This window comes from Desmodus rotundus, chromosome 3, assembly GCF_022682495.2.
Source record: "Desmodus rotundus isolate HL8 chromosome 3, HLdesRot8A.1, whole genome shotgun sequence".
Classification (NCBI taxonomy): Eukaryota; Metazoa; Chordata; class Mammalia; order Chiroptera; family Phyllostomidae; genus Desmodus; species Desmodus rotundus.
Genome location: NC_071389.1, coordinates 114,489,674 through 114,507,699, shown reverse-complemented (window position 1 = coordinate 114,507,699; position 18,026 = coordinate 114,489,674). Strand labels below are relative to the sequence as shown.

Sequence of the window (18,026 nt, the reverse complement as noted above, 5' to 3'; positions counted from 1 at the left end):
CAAAAGCATGAGCAATAAAAACAGATACATCGGACTTCATCAAAATTAAAAACTTTTGTCATCAAAGGACATTATGAAGAAAGTAGAAAGACAACACATAGAATGGGAGAAAATATTTGCAAGTCATATATCTGATTATTCTGGTATTCAAAATTTACAAAAAACTCCTACAACTCAACCAAAAGACAAACAACCCAGTTTTTTCCAATGGGCAAAGAATCTGAATAGACATTTCTCCAAAATAGATATAAAAATGGCTGATAAGCCCATGAAAAGATTCTCAACATTATTAGTTATTGGGAAAATGTAAATCCAAACCACAATTAGATGTTGCTTCAGACTCACTGAGATAGCTATACTAAAAAAGATAATAAGCATTAGTAAGGATCTGGAGATACCAGAATACTCATATGTGGCTGGGCTGGTGGGATTGTAAGATGGTACAAACACACATTGGAAAAGAGCCTAGCAGTTCTTCAAATGATTACACATAAAGTTACCATATGATCCAGGAAATCCACTCTTACTTGCACACATTTTTTCTTTATAAGTGTACTGTTTTCTTTAATTGAAAGGATTTTTGAAATAATATGTATGTTACAAGAAGATTTCTTGTGCCAAACCCTTTTTGTATGAAATGTTTTTTTTTCCAGTGTTTTTCATTAATTATAAAAATAATCCATATTCATATCATACTAATTAATGGTTTGACCTTGAATAATTCACTGCATTCTATGCTTCATTAAGCTGGTTTGCAAAATTAAGGCGATGACTTGAATAAACACCAGTTTCTACAATATAAAAAATAAATAAAAATAATCCATATGTTTCATAAATTTTGTAAAAAAATATAAAATGAAATGGACTTTTCATAATCCTATCATCTTTTTAAAAATATATTGATTATGCTATTACAGTTGTCCCATTTCCCCCCCTCCACTCCCTCCTGCCCACCGCCTCCCTCCCACATTCCCCCCCTATAGTTCATGTCTATGGGTCATACATTTAAGTTCTTTGGCTTCTACATTTCCTACACTATTCTTATCCTCCCCCTGTCTATTTTCCATCTATCATCTATGCTACTTATTCTCTGTACCTTTCCCCCCCTCTCCCCCTCCCACTGCCCTATTGACAACCCTCCATGTGATCTCCATCTCTATGGCTCTGTTCCTGTTCTAGTTGTTTGCCTAGTTTGCTCTTGTTTTTGTTTTAGGTATGGTCGTTAATAACTGTGAGTTTGCTGTCATTTTTACTGTTCATATTTTTTTTAATCTTCTTTTTCTTAGATAAATCCCTTTAACATTTCATATAATAAGGGCTTGGTGATGATGAACTCCTTGAACTTGACCTTATCTGAGAAGCACTTTATCTTCCCTTCCATTCTAAATGATAGCTTTGCTGGATACAGTAATCTTGGATGTAGGTCCTTGCCTTTCCTGACTTTGAATACTTCTTTCCAGCCCCTTCTTGCCTGTAAGGTCTCTTTGGAGAAATCAGCTGACAGTCTTATGGGAACCCCTTTGTAGGTAACTGTCTCCTTTTCTCTTGATGCTACTAAGATTCTCTCCTTCTGTTTCACCTTGGGCAATGTAATTATGTGTGTTCCTCCTTGGGTCCAGCTTCTTTGGGACTCTCTGAGCTTCCTGGACTTCCTGGAAGTCCATTTCCTTTGCCAGACTGGGGAAGTTCTCCTTCATTATTTGTTCAAATAAGTTTTCAATTTTTTGTTCTTCCTCTTCTCCTTCTGACACCCCTATAATTCGGATGTTGGAACATTTAAAGACGTCCTGGAGGTTCCTAAGCCTCTCCTCATTTTTCCGAATTCTTGTTTCTTCATTCTTTTCTGGTTGGATGTTCTTTCTTCCTTCTGGTCCACACCATTGATCTGAGTCCCAGTTTCCTTCTCATCACTATTGGTTCCCTGTACATTTTCCTTTGTTTCTCTTAGCATAGGCTTCATTTTTTCTTCTACTTTTTGAACAAATTCAACCAATTCTGTGAGCGTCTTGATAACCAGTGTTTTGAACTGTGCATCTGATAGGTTGGCTATCTCTTCCTCACTTAGTTGTATTTTTTCTGGAGCTTTGAAGTGTTCTGTCACTTGGGCCATTGTTTTTTTGTCTTGGCGCGTCTGTTACCTAAAGGGGCAGAGCCCTAGGTGTTCCCGGGGGGGGGACAGGGTAACGCTGGTCACTGCGCTGTGATGCTGTACATGGGGGAGGGGCCGAGAGGGAGCAATGGCGCCCGCTTCACTCTCCACCGGATTTCAGTCTTTCACTCTGCTACCCACAATCAAACTGGGCCCCTCTGGTGCTGGTTCCCGAGTGGATGGGCTTGTGCACACCCTAGGCCCCTGTGGGTCTCTCCAATGACCTCTCCTGTGAGGCTGGGAGTCTCTCCTGCTGCTGCCCCAACCCCCACGGGTGTTTTCAATCAGAGGTTTGAGGCTTTATTTCCCTGCGCTGGAGCCCTGGGCTGCCCGGTCAGCTTTGCTCCCCCCGTTTGTCCAGTTTATCTGTGCGTGAATGTGGGGCCACGAGGTGCTACCCGCCGCTCTGCCTGCCCCGTTCTCCACCACTCTGAGTCCGGCCCTCTCGGTTTATCTGTGCGCAAATGTGGGGTCACAGGGTCTGCCAGTGGTCAGACTGCCTGCCCTGTTGGTCCCACACTCCGCCAGTCTCGGTCCCTCCACAGCAACTCGAGTCCTCTCCGCCTGGGCTGCCCGTCTCCGCCCCTCCTACCGGTCTGGATGAATGTTTATTTTTTATTTCCTTGGTGTCGGACTTCCTTGCCATTCGATTTTCTGTCAGTTCTGGTTGTGCGAGGAGGCACAGTGTGTCTACCTACACCGCCATCTTGTTTCTTATAATCCTACCATCTTGTGATGATCACTGCTAACATTGTGGCAAACATCCTTCCATATATTTCTATCAATTTTTATAGATTTGAAACATTATTTTTACATAATTTATTTACATAATTTTACATTATTTTAAGATTACACTTAAGCACCTTTTTATGTTAGGTTTTATAATTACAATATTAGATTGCTATATGAGCTCTGGCTGGTGTGGCTTAGTGGACTGAGAGCTGGCCTGCAAACCAAAAGGTAACTGTTTCGATTCCCAGTCAGAGCACATGCCTGGGATGCGGGCCAAGTCCCCAGTTGGGGGTGTGCAAGAGGCAATCGCTTGATATATCTTTTGTATAGGGAACCATTCCGGGCATGGGAAATGTAACCCAGCCCCCACTTGGAAAAGCCAGTGCGGTGCGAGGTCAGGCACACAGGACCCACACCTACAGATAGGTTCTCCCGTGGGGAATTAGGACTGCATTGTACCTAGGCTGCTGCCATGAGACTTGCTTTTGCTAAAACTCCCTCACCCTGGATTGAGGCAGCAAATGTTTACTGAGTATCTTTAACTTCCTAAATTTGAGCTAAACCTCCCAACTATGGAGTGTAACCAGTTCAACCACTTTTCCCCTTGATCTGTAACATACTTGTCTTTGAAGTAATTAGCAGCGTTCTTTCCTTTGTTGTCTGTAAAAGGTAATCACCTACAGCGAACCTGTGCAAAGTAAATGAGGACCATCCTCGATGTAATGTACCCAGAAAAGCAATAAAAGCCTGTCCAGGCAGGGGTCGGGCTCTCTGGCATGCTCGCTCTCTTGCTCTCTCTCTCTCTCTCTCTCTTAGAGAGTGGCCATGCCATCCCTTTTTCTCCACAGGATTTCTGTAGTCCGTGTGAATTTGTCCATTGCAACCTCAACACATGGATCCTGCTGGCTGGGATCCACATCACTTTTGCACACTGGTATTTGTCTCCCACTCTTTCTCCCTCCCTCCCCACTTGTCTCTAAAAATAAATAAATAAAATCTTTAAAAAATAAATTGTTATATAAAATTCTATCATACAGACATTCCATAATTTATTTTTATATGGTAGTAAAAAATACTATAAAATTTAACATTTTAACCATTTTAAGTGTACCATTCAGTAGTGTTAATTATATTTACATTGTTGTGTACATACAAACTTTTATAGCATTTAAAGCACCATTGTTCACAATAGCCAAAAGGTAGAAGCAGCCCAAATGTCAATCAATTGATAAATGGATAAACATCTAGTATAGCTATACAATGGAATATTATTCAGCAATGAAGAGGAATAAGTACTGAAACATGGGAGGACCTTAAAAACATTACGCTAAGTGAAAGAAGCCAATCACAAAGACCACATATTATAATTCTATTTTTATGAAATGTCTAGAATAGACAAATAGAGACAGAAATCAGATTAATGACTACTTAAGGCTGGGGAATGGGAGTTGAGGGACAATAGCTACAGGATATAAGATAGCTTTCTGAGGTGATGAAAATGTCCTAAAATTGAGTGATGATGGCTGCACATCTTTGTGAATATACCAATCACTGAAGTACATATATTTCAAAAGAGTGGAGTGTATAATATATGAATTATATCTTCTCAAAGCTGTTATTAAAATAATCATCATGGCCAGGTGGCTCAGTTTGTTGGAGTGTCACCCCATACACCAAAAAGTTTCCGGTTTGATCCCTGGCCAGGGCACACACCTGAGTTGTGGGTTCGATCCCTCGTAGGGGTGTTTGTGGGAGGCAACTGATCTATGTTTCTCTCTCTCCCCTCCTTCCTCTTTAAAAGTCAATAAACATACCCTTGGTGAGGATTTTAAAAAAAGAATCCATGAGTCTATACTGATTGTAAATAAATAAGTGGCAGAACAACAAATAAAGGGCATTCCCGAATAATGCCAATAAAAATAGAATAAATGATAGACGTAGAATATCACTCTTGAAAGAAACATCGATGGCTGCTATAACCACTGAGTGATGTAGGATATTCAACACCATCTCAAATGTGTCCCCACAGATTATATTACAAAGAGAAAAAGGTAACTTTACAATGAAGAAATCTGGTAGACATCACCTTGACTAAGTGATGGGATACAGCAACTCTCATGGGACAGACTGGCTCTAATGTGACATATTGAGAATACAATATAATGTATATAATGTATGTAATATTCCTGTCAACAAGGCTTAACCTACATCTATTCAGGAGAAAAGTAACCCGAATGGAGGGCAGCTCTTTAAGACAATTGTCAGGACTTTTCAAAAGCTTAGTATCAAGAAAGATCCCCCCCCAAAAAAAAAGGCTTGGGTAACTGTTCTAGGTTAAAGTAGAGGAGATTTAATATATTTCTGACAACAAACAACACATAATCCTTGGATTCTGGATCAAAACACACACACACAGTAAAGACTATTATGGGTACACTGAGGATATTTGATGAATTGCACATTAGACAAGAATACGTATTAATGTGAAGTGTCCCATGTGTAGTAACAGTATTGTGGTCATGTAGGAGAATGCCTTTCTGAGAGAGGGTGGGGTAGAAATAATGAGGGAACAGGAACAGGGTAGTAGCCTGGAGGATACACACTTCCCTGAATATTCATGAGTCCATAATGGTATGAATAAATAAATGGAGGAGAAGGCGCAGCTCTTTCTTACAGAAAAAAAAATCCAATTAATAAAGATAAAATAATGGGAGCAGAAAATCACCATTAGGCAATCACCACTGTAATAATTTGCAGTCAAGAACCATCAACAGATGCTAAAATTAGCAGATGAGAGTATCTGAGAAACGGAATGTACGGAGTCTCAAAGTATCTGCCCACAAGATAATTACTGACTACAAAGGAAAACAGTAACTTCATAGTGGAGAAATCTGGCAGGCAGCACCGTAACTAAGTAATTAAGATGAACCTCACCCGCAATGAGACATAGCAACACCATGTTCCTCCTGATATGCTGCACTGAGAAGGGCATGGCATCATGTCTGTGATATTCTTGACAAAAATGTATAATTTTAATTTAATCATCAGGAGACATGAGACAGACCCAAAATTAGAAATATTGTACAAAATAACTAGCCAGTACTCTTCAGAAATGTCAAGGTCAGAAAAGGCAAAGAATGAGTAAGAAACTCTACAGGCTGGAGGAGACTATAGAGGCATGACAACTAAAATACACTGCAGGGTTCTGGGTCTGGGTCCTGGAAAAGGGACATTAGTGGGAAAACTGGCAAAATTCAAATAAAACCTTGAATTAATTATAAGTATTTAATACCAATTTCCCAATTTTGATAACTGTATATGGTCATGTAAGATATTAATATTAGAGAAAGCTTGGTGAAAGATATAGAGGAATTCTCTTATATTTCTACAACACTTCTATAAGTCTAATGAAAAAGATTTTTTTAAATTAAAATATTAAAAAGTAATGTTAATAAGCAATAAATCCAAGTAAAGGGCATAGGTCATCAGTTGTACTTTTTTTGCAACTTTTCAGCATATTTTAATTTTTTTCAAAATAATTGGAAGATAAAAACAAGATACAGACATTTTGCTGAATGTCTATTTTAGAGTCTATTTTTAAGTGAGTACATTTAAAAATCCATATGCCCTTTACTCTAGCACCTCACTTACACACACAATATTTCTAAGGAACGGCGATGGTATGAAACAATAAAGAAATTTGTCCAAGTTTTCTGCAGATGCGTTTGTCATGGTGGCAGCCAGTGTGCCCTTGACATGCAGGACAACACCAGCAAGTTCATGGACCTGCATGTGCTGTGTAAATGCTCCACCAGCAATCACATCATCAGGGCCAAGAACCACATGTCCACCCAAATGAACATGGCTGAGGTTGACAAGGTGACAGTGGGTCCAATGGCCAGTTTAGAAACTATGCTACCTGCAGGGCTATTCACAGGATGGGTGAGTCAGATGACTCCATTGTCCAATTGCCCTAGGCTGATGGCATCGTCTCAAAGAACTTCTAACTGGAGAGGATCACATATATAATATATGTCATAAATAAATAGTACCCCCCCCAAAAGAAATTTGCCCAAGATCAAAATTCTGAGAAACTTAGAGCCTACTTTAAAACATTACCCATTCAATTACTACTACCTAAGAGATCATGCTGACTAGTTTGAAGCATTTAATAATGTATCTATCACCTAGATTCTTCTAACTCTCAACATTCCTATCAAACTCTCTTAGCCTACAAAAAAGAAAACAATTTCCTAGCTGCCAGGTACACAAAATCCCTCGCTACTATACAATAAGAGTGTGCTTCCTGCTGCCGCCTACACTGTGCCAAATAATAAGGATGCTGTGATCAGCGCCTAACTGCAATTTAGCCAATGATGAAGGCTAAACAGGCTCCTTCTGTTGGTACTGGAGGGAGTACTCACCATCCTTGCCAGGAACGCAGCAGAATTAGACTCTGAAAAATGGAAGGCTGTGAACAGCCCATGACTTTTTCGATAGCAACTTGAGTGAACAGTTCCCTTACTGACTTTATTATTGCTTCATAACATCACAAATAATATTTTTCAGTCTCAGAAACTAATAGTTAAGAAACGTAAAAGAGAAGAACTTACCCTACTTTATTAAGTAAATGCAATAAATGCCAATATGGATTGATAAAGAGGACAACTTGGAAGGCAATTTATTCATGTTAGTTTGAAGAATTCAAAATTCTAAATCTGTAGTAATTAGCTACATGTATGAACTTAAAATGAATACAATTTATAAAAATTTAGTTCAACTCAACCTATCAGAAATATTAATAAATGTACTTACTATGTGTGACAAGGTATTATTGGAAAGATGCTAGCATAGGAAAGATAAAGGAAAGAAGGATTACCTCAAAACAACAACAAAAAAAACAACATAATTTTTTATTGTTAATTCTAGTTTGTTATTCACACTTAATTGAAGATTTGACTACCACTCCCATTGGAGAAATATCTAAAACTGTAGGTTTGATTATGACTTACTTAAATTCACATAGTAAAAAAAATCAGTAAAAATTAACAATATGGACTTCATCAAAATGAAAAACTATGGTTCTGCAAAGTAAATTCTTATGAAAATTAAAAGGCGAGCCACATACTGCTAGAAAATGTTTGCAAAACACATACCCAACAAAGGACTTACATTTAAAATTGAAAGAACTTTTACCAGTTTACAAAAAAAAAACCCAATTAAAAATTGAACAAAAGCCGTGGCCAGTGTGGCTCAATTGGTTGGAACATTGTTCCATAGACGGAAAGATCATGAGTTCAATTCCCTGTAAGAGCACATACCCAGGCTGTGGGTCTGATCCCCACCCAGTCAGGGCATGTAAGAGAAGGCAATTAAGTCTCTCTCTCTCTCTCCCTCTCACTTTTTCTCCAAGTAATTAAAAAATGTCCTCAAGTAAGGATAAAAAAATATTAAAAAAATAAAAGTTGGATAAAATATTTCAAGATTTATTTCACAAAAGAGCATATGCATATTAAAACCACAATGATATATCAGTATGTCCCCAACCACTAAAAAGGCTAAAATTTAAAAGACTATGACCATACAAAGTGTTGATTATGGAGTAACTTGAATTCTTACACTCTGGTCAACCAGCGGTTGTACGTAAAGTGTACAACCACTTTGGAAAACAGTTGGTTAATTTCTTTAAAATGTCAAACATATATGTACCATTTGAAAGAGCCACTCCACTCATAGATTCCTAGATATTTACCTGAGAAATGAATGCTCATGTCCATAAAAAACCTATATGTATGTATGTATGTATGTATGTATGTATATATATGTATATATGTATATATATGAACATTTATAGCAGCTTTATTTGTAATCACCCAAAACTGAAGATAATTCAAATGCCCATCAGCAGATGAATAGATAAACAAATTTTATATGGAATACTAGTCAGCAATAAAAAGGAAAAAATATTGATACACACAACAAAATAGATGAATCTCAACATTATTCTGCTAAACACAAAAGAGAACATACTGTAAGATTACATTTACATAAAATTCTAAGAGATACAGACTATTCAATAGTGACAAAAATTCACCAGTGGGTGTCTGAGGGTGAGAAGGAAAGACGGGTTACAAAGGCAGAAGGAAACGTTGAGGGCAGGTTCGTTATCCTGACTGTAGTGACAGTTTCACAGGTGTATACACATGTCAACACTCATAAACATGTAGTTTAAGTGTGGAGTTTGAGATACATCAATTATACTTCAAGCTATTTTAAAAATCCACGTACAAAAAGGAGTTAAAATAATTCACAATCCAGTTCCAACTATAATATAAATATCAATTCAATGTTAAACCTGTGCAACTATGTATTTTAAACATTTACAAACTATAATGATGAAAAATCTCCAACATCAAAACTATGTTAGATGTGTTCCCATGTACATACTTCAGACCTTTTATAAATATTTGGATATAAAGAAGTTCTAAGATCAGGCTTACCACAAAAATAAGCAAAATATATACCCATGTAAATTGGAAAATGAAACTTACAATGTGAATTAGGTTTTAGCCACTCGGTTATTACTCTCAAGGGGGCTCAAGGGCCCAGTGGTCACAAAGCTCTTCTTTCTTGAGGAAATGCAGGCAATTTCCAAAGCAATTCTTGTCCTCCCTTCCTACCTTACTCATAAAAATACACTCTTCCTCTCTCTTCCTATCAAAGAAGAAAAGATATTTCTCTTCCATAAAGTGAACTCTGATGCTGGCACATTGACTCGGACTCCTCCTCCCCCGGGATGAATATTGAACATCACTCCCGTATCTTCAGACTCTCTACCTCTACTGGGTTCTTTTCTCTGCTCCTAGTCATTCTTTTAAAAACTACAATACCTTCTACACCTATCTATCCATAAAGTTATGAAGCTATCTCTCCACTTCCCATCATTATTAAGTAACTTAAGAATAGTCACCACTCACTGTCACCATTTCAACTACAGTTCACTATTCAACTATTAAAATCTGGCTTTATTCCCTTATTGTTCTCCTGAAACTCTTTATCTAATTGCCAAAATAGCTTGTTTTCATTCTTCATTCCTGTGTGACTTCCCTGAAGAAGTTGACAAGAATAACTACTAGCTCCTCATTGAAACTCTTTCCTCCACTGTTTTCTTGCAAACTCCTTGGTTCTACTCTCACCTAACTGCTCCTCAGTCTCTTTTCATTAAATTCATTCAGCGAATATTGAGCATGTCTACCTACAAGGCACTAAGGATACAGCAACTAACATGGATTTAGTCTCAGCCTTCATAATACTTACATTCCTTTATTTTTCATTCTCCTCCATTCATCATTACTAGTTAGGATTACATGCTCATCTACAGGTCTTTCCTATATTATCTAATCTATTTCCATGACTGAAACCCCAAAATCTGTATCTCTAGCATGTAGACTATAAACTCTGCCCAAATATCTGGTTGACCCCTGAACGAAGCATGTATAAGTCAGACTCCAAGCAGCCCTGATAAGACCAAAAGGAGATGTCCAGTCAAGATGGCGGTACAGGCAAACATGCCTTGCCTCTTCGAACAACCACAACAAAATTACAACTAAAATATAGAACCATCACTCAGAACTGTCATAAATTGAATTGAACGAAGTCTGACAACTACAGAATAAAAGAAACCACATCCATCCAAACGGGGAGGAGAGGCACAGATGCAGAATGGGCTGGTCCCTCACCCACATGTGGTAGATAAAAATTAGGGAGGGATACCTCAGGAGCAAAGAGTCCCAGCCCCACATCAGGCCCCCCCAGCCAAGGATTTCAGTGCCAGGAAGATAAATCCCCATAATTTCTGGCTGCAAAAACTGGCGGGGATTGAGTTGTTAAAAGAAACTTCTGGAGCCCCAAGCAATTCCTCTTAAAAAACCCATATACGGACTCACCTATTCAGATTTATTCCCTCTGAGCTCCTTGAAAGGCACAAGTGGTATACAGGGGTGAAACTGAAGTTTCTGGCATCAAGGTGAGCAGAGGCCATTATCCCTTTTCTAAACCCTCCCCCAACAGAGCTGGCAACTCGGTGCCATATCTGAAACTCTATCAACCTGGTTAACACTGTTTGCCCTGCCCTGGATATCCCCTGAGACTCTGCCCAACCCAGCTTACAGGCCCACTCAAACTGCTTTCCCATATGAATGGCTGGTCTTGACTCATGCTTCACAACTTCCTAAATTCTCTCAAACAAGCAACAGCTGGCCTCAGTGAGTTCCCCAGCCCCCGTACCTCTTGCTAAGAGGCCCCAGGCATGGCACTAGCAGCAGCCAGCCTAGATTCACATCTTGGCTTCACCTGAGAATCTCCACACCCAGCATAAGTAGCAGCCATCTCAGACTCCTTTATAGCTCAGAGAGTGTGGCCCAGGCAAAACAGAGGAGGGGGCTGACCTTGGCCTTCAAGACCTGGGAAAATCCAGAGCCAGCACACCCAGTGGACAGCCATGTTGGAGCACCGCCACACTGCCCTTGCACAGCTGATCCTCCATGGACAGCAGAAATTGGTGGTCAGTGGTCACAGCCAGTCCTTATAGCTGATTGGCCTGGGTAAATCCCTCCCATTGACCTGCCAAAAGCAATCAAGGCTCTACTACAAGAGGAGGGTGTATTCAGCCAACACTAAGGGAGCACCTCAAGTACCCACACTGGGTGATCGGGGAGGCTGACCCTACAGGACACCTACCATATTAGGACACACTACCAAGACACAGAGTCAAAGCAGCTCTACCTAATACACAGAAACAAACACAGGGAGGCTGCCAAAATGAGCAAAGAAACAGGGCCCAAATTAAAGAACAGATCAAAATTCCAAAAAAAAGAGCTAACAAAATGGACATTAGCAATCTACCAGATACAGAGGTGAAAACACTGATAATAAGGATGCTCAAGGAACTTAGTGAGGACCTCAGCAGCACAAAAAAAAAAAATTCAGTCAGAAACAAAGGATACACCAATTGAAATAAAGAACAATGTACAGGGAAACAACAGTAGAGTGAATGAAGCCAAGAATCAAATCAATGATTTGGAACATAAGGAAGCAAAAAACAACCAATCAAGACAAGACAAAGAAAAAAGAATAAAAAAAATAAAGAGTTATAAGCAGCCTCTGGGACAACTTCAAGAGGTCCAACATTCGCACCATAGTGGTACCAGAAGGTGAAGAGAAAGAGCAAGAAACTAGAAATCTATGTGAAAAAACAATGAAAGACAACTTCCCTAATTTGGTGAAGGAAAAGACATGCAAATCCAGGAAGCACAGACAGTGCCAAACAAGATGGATGTAAAGAGGATCACACCAAGACACATCATAATTAAGACGCCAAAGGTTAAAGATAAAGAATCTTAAAAGCAGCAAGAGAAAAGAAGTTAGTTACCAATAGGAGAGTTTCCATAAGACTGTCAGCTGATTTCTCAAAAGGAACTTTGCAGGCTAGAAGAGTTGGCAAGAAATATTCAGAATCATGAAAAGCAGGAACTATTGCCAAGATTACTCTACCCAGCAAAGCTACCATTTAGAATCAAAGGGCAGATAAAGAGCTTCCCAGACAAGAAAAAACTAGGAGTTCATCATCACCAAACCATTATTATATGAAATGTTACAGGGACTTATTTGAGAAAAAGAAGATCAAAACTAAGAACAATAAAATGACAAAAAATACAAACCTACCAATAATGAAATCTAAAAAAACAAACTAAGCAAACAAGAACTGAGGCAGAATCATGGATACAGAGGGCATTTTAAGGGTTGCCAGATGGGGGGAGGGTGAAATGGGTGAAGGGTTGAGACGATTAAGTACAAATAGGTAGTTACAGAATAGCCATGGGAGATGTAAAGTACAGTATAGGAAATGGAGTAGCCCAAGAACTTATATGCATGACCTATGGTCATGAACAGTGGTAGGGGGATTGCCTGAAGGAGAGGGGGGTGGTGGATAGAAGAGGGCAAAGAGGGAAAACTCAGAAAACTTTAATAGCATAATCAGTAAAACGTAATTTTAATAAAAAGACTAAAAGGAACAACTGAGACTTTAGCTGTTGTCTTCCAACTGAGTTTGCAGTTAAGCATTTAATATATTTGTAATTAAACAATCACTAAAATTTCCGCATAAATTCAGAGATTCGAAAGCTCAATGAAAGCCCAAGATGGATAAATGTGCGCATGCACACACATATGCTGCTAATTCAGTCATCATTTTCTCTATGAAAAGGTCCTCAATTTCTCCATAATTTCTTCTGCTCTACCTTGAAAATGCTTTGAATATTTCTAAATCATATTAATATTACATTTTAGTTATAAATTATACTTATCCTGAATATCTTCACGTTATGTTTACATCAGTTTCCACCCATTAGACCAGTGACTCTCAAAAATTGTTGACAATGAGACAATTATTTAATGTGATTTAGCATACATATACACACATAATACAAATGCATGTGCACACACATATAGCTGTTTAAAGATTTTTAAAAAAACTTTACAGAGAAAAATCCCAATATACTACAAATTCTCATATCACAATGAATTTTTTAAATATATTTTATTGAGTATGCTATTACAAGCCTAATAGTTGTCCCATAGTTGTTCCATTTAAGCATAGTTGTCCCATTAACAAGCATATAGTTGTCCCATTTCTTTCTACCCTCTATTCCCCTTCACGCTGCACCCCAACTGCAACCAGTATTCCCCCACCTTAGTTCACGTCCATGGGTCGTGCATGTAAGTTCCTTGGCTTCTCCATTTCCTATACTATTCTTAACCTCCCCCTGTCTATTTTCTACCTACTATTTATGCTTCTTATTCTCTGTACCTTTTCCCCCATTCTTCCCCCCTCCCCTCCCCACTGATAACCCTCCACGTAATCTCTCTTTCTGTGATTCTGTTCCTGCTCTAGCTGTTTGCTTAGTTTTTTGTTTGTTTTTCTCTAGGTTCAGTTGTTGATAGTCATGTTTATTGTCATTTCACTGCTCTTATTTTTTGATTATCTTCTATTTCTTACATAAGTCCCTTTAACATTTCATATAATAAGGGCTTAATGATGATGAACTTCTTTATCTTTACCTTCTCTGGGAAGCACTTTATCTGCCCTTTCATTCTAAATGATAGCTTTGCTGAATAGAGTAATTAATCTTGAATGTAGGTCCTTGCCTTTCATCATTTTGAATACTTATTTCCAGCCCCTTCTTGCCTGCAAGGTTTCTTTTGAGAAGTCAGCTGATACTCTAATAGGAACTCCTTTGTAGGTAACTGTCTCCTTTTCTCTTGCTGCTTCTAAGATTCTGTCCTTATCTTTCATCATGGGTAATGTAATTATGATATGCCTTGGTGTGTGCTTCCTTAGGTCCAACTTCTTTGGGACTCTCTTAGCTTCCTGGACTTCCTGGAGGTCTATTTCCTTTGCCAGATTGGGGAAGTTCTCCTGCATTATGTTTTCAAATAAGTTTTCAGTTTCTTGCTCTTCCTCGTTTCCTTCTGGCACCCCTATGATTTGGATGTTGGAACATTTAAAGTTGTTCCAGAGATTCCTAATCCTCTCCTCATCTTTTTTGAATTCTTACTTCTTCATTCTGTTCTGGTTGAATGTTTCTTTCTTCTTTCTAGTCCAAACTGTTTGAGTCCTGGTCTTCTTCCCTTCACTGTTGGTTCTCTGTATATTTTTATTTCACTTTGCATAGCCTTCACATTTTCCTCTATTTTGTGACAATACTCAACCATTTCTGTGAGCATCCTGATTACCACTGTTTTGAACTCTGCATCTGATAGGTTGGCTCTCTCTTCACTGCTTAGTTCTGTTTTTGTAGTTTTGACCTGGTCTTTCATTTGGGCCATATTTTTTCGTGTTTCTGTTACATTGTAATGGGCAGAGCCTTAGGTATACGCCAGGGCAGGACAACCCACTTCGCTGCACTGTGGCACTGTATGTGGTGGAATGGTCAGAGAGGGAACAATGCCATTTGCTTGGCTCTTAGCTGGGGTTCAGTCACTTCCCCTGCCACCCACAAGCAAACTGAGCTCTCCCTGTGCTGATTCCCCGGTGGGTGGGCAGGCTTGTGTACCTTCTATGACCCTGTGCGTCTCTCCAATGAACTCTCCTATAAGGCTGGGAATTTCTCCCACTGCCACAACCCCCACAGGTTTTTACAGTCAAAGGTTTTGAGACTTTATTTCCCAGTGCTGGAACCCTGGGTTGTGGAGTCTGTCTTGTTCCTCAGTTGTTCCCACAGTTTATACACACACAAATGTGGAACTGCCCAGACTGCCAGCCACCGACTTGCCCACTCTGGTCCTCCAGCCACTGCCTTGCCATGCGTCCTCTCTGCTCTGGATGCCCATCTCCGCCCCTCCTACCAGTCTGAATGAATGTTTCTTCTTTAACTCCTTGGTTGTCAGACTTCCATACAGTTTGGTTTTCTGGAAGTTCTGGTTATTCTTTGTTTTAAATTTGTTGTTATCCTTCTTTTGGTTGTGTGAGGAGCAAAGTGTATCTACCTACTCCTCCATCTTGGCTGGAAGTCCTCACAATGAATTTCTGGTCCTTGTCAGGATACACTTGTATACTTTTTTCTCAATATGAGTTTATTTTTACTAATTTTAAAAATTATCATACCTCTATAACAAATGAACAAATAAATTTAAATAAAGTTTGTATCTGCATTTCAAGATTTTTTCTTGATATAGATTCCCAGAAATAGAATTACTAAAGTTACAGGGTGACCTTAAATCCTTTTTGGAACAAGAAGACTTGTCAAAGGCTCTGAATAGTTTTACTGCCAAGTAGCTTTCCAAACAAACTACCTCAATTCACACTCCTCAGCAATGCACTGCTGATCAGACATAAAGAGAAAATTATCATTCTGGGTAGCCGACATTCAGATAACTTGTTTAAGGGTGTGAAAAAATAATGTTCTAAGTTTCTCTTTTGCTAAATTACTTTGTTTGTTTGACATGTGCAGTCATCATCTTCATAATAAAATCTCATAATTTAGGTATCGCTTGACCATACCTATTCTAGCACCAGAGATATTTTAATTTTGCCTTTAAAATACTTTTAATTTATCTAACCATCTTATTCTTGAAGTCTACTACAAGTTTCCTTACATTTTCCTTAAAATAAAAGTTTAAAAACTGTCTATAATATTAATATAAACCTAACCAACACTACTTACGACAAAAGTCTAACAACAACAGAAAGGTAATAATAATAGAAATATGTCATGGGCATAAAGGTTAAAAAGTTTCTACTACCTGCTAGGGAGAGTCCTAAGGGGTTTATACAAATAAATCTTGCTCTTCATGTAAACCATGTAAGGTTGGTATTATTTTCTTTATTTTACAATAAAAAAGTGTGGCTCCAAAAGTTTAAGAAATACTGAGCCAAGCTTAAGGTCACATAAATTAGAAAAAACAATACAAAATTTTTATGCAATATGTCCAACACCAGAAGTCCATGTTGTTTCCCTTTATGTCACCCTGCTTCTCAAAAAGTAACAGGTACACATCAACAAAATAAGGGAGGGAGGGAAAACACATGATCATCTCCCAATCAGGGCACATACCTAGGTTGTGGGCTCAGTCCCTAGTTGGGGCACGTATGGGAGGCAACCTATTGATGTTTCTCTCTCCCCACCTCTCTCTCTCTCTAAAATAAGTAAAAAACACATCCTCAGGTGAGGATTAAGAAAAAAAGGTTACCATAGGCTACAATAGCAATAGTGTACCCTCCAGACAGCATCAGCATTTTAAGGCAAATACAGGATATTAAATAATAGTAACAGTAATTCTAATAGACTGGAAAATACTGAGGAGACAAAAAAGAAAGGGTCACTTTTCTACTGCTGGTTTACTGAGTTAATGTCCCAGTCAACTTTAAACGCTACAATATCCAAATTATAGGGGCGCCAGAATGACAAGAACAACAGCAAGAAACTGAAAACTTATTTGAAAACATAATGCAGGAGAACTTCCCCAATCTGGCAAAGGAAATAGACCTCCAGGAAGTCCAGGAAGCTAAGAGAGTCCCAGAGAAGTTGGACCCAAAGAGGAACACACCAAGGTACATCAGCATTAAGTTACCCAAGATTAAGGATAAAGAGAGAATCTTAAAGGCAGCAAGAGAAAAGGAGATAAGTTACCTGCAAAGGAGTTCCCATAAGACTCTCAGCTGATTTCTCGAAAGAGACCTTACAGGCAAGAAGGGGCTGGAAAGAAGTATTTGAAGTCATGAAAGGCAAGGACCTACATCCAAGATTACTCTATCCAGCAAAGCTATCATTTAGAATGGAAGGGCAGATAAAGTGCTTCCCAGATAAGGCCAAGTTAAAGGAGTTCATCATTACCAAGCCCTTATTATATGAAATGTTAAAGGGACTTATCTAAGAAATTGAAGAAGATCAAAAACTATGAACAGTAAAATGACAACAAACACAACTATCTGAACTTAAAAAACAAAAACAAAAACTAAGCAAACAACTAGAACAGAAACAGAATCATAAAAATGGAGATCACATGGAGGTTTATCAGTGGGGAGGCAGAGGGGAAGAATGGGGGGAAAGGTACAGGGAATAGGTATTCCCTATACCTATTCCCTAGGTATAGGGAATAGCCTCTCCCTATTTTATGCCTACCAATTAATTCCCTGTAAAGGTACAGGGAATTAATTGGTAGGCATAAAATAGGGAGAGGCTAAGAATGGTACAGGAAACAGAGAACTCAAAGAACTTATGTGTATGACCCATGGGCATGAACTAAGGAGGGAGAATGCTGGAGGGTTGGGGGGTGCAGGGTAGAGGGGACATAAAGGGAGAAAATTGGGGAAAAAATAGCATCATCAATAAAATATCCTTAAAAAAAATAAAAGTAAAATAAAAATAAAATTGGTAATAATAAACGTAATCAATTCATTAATTAATTATACTGTATGATTGCAACCATATGACATTCTGGAAAAGACAACACCATAGAGACAGTAAAAACATCAATGGAGGGATGAATAGGTGAAACACAGGGGATTTGAGAGCAGTGAAACTATTTTGTATGCTACTGTATACTGGTATGCTACTGTATGATGGCATATATATACATCCTATTA

The 18,026-nt window shown here is 38.6% G+C and overlaps 1 protein-coding gene and 1 pseudogene across 2 annotated transcripts in view; one reads left to right on the top strand and one right to left on the bottom strand.

Moving 5' to 3' along the window:
* The window catches only part of TULP3 (TUB like protein 3), a 74,551-nt gene that overhangs the window by 39,679 nt on the left and 16,846 nt on the right, over nt 1-18,026 (bottom strand). The gene's annotated exons all lie outside the window — the stretch shown is intronic.
* On the top strand, nt 6,545-7,019 carry LOC112312005 (small ribosomal subunit protein eS21 pseudogene; annotated as a pseudogene).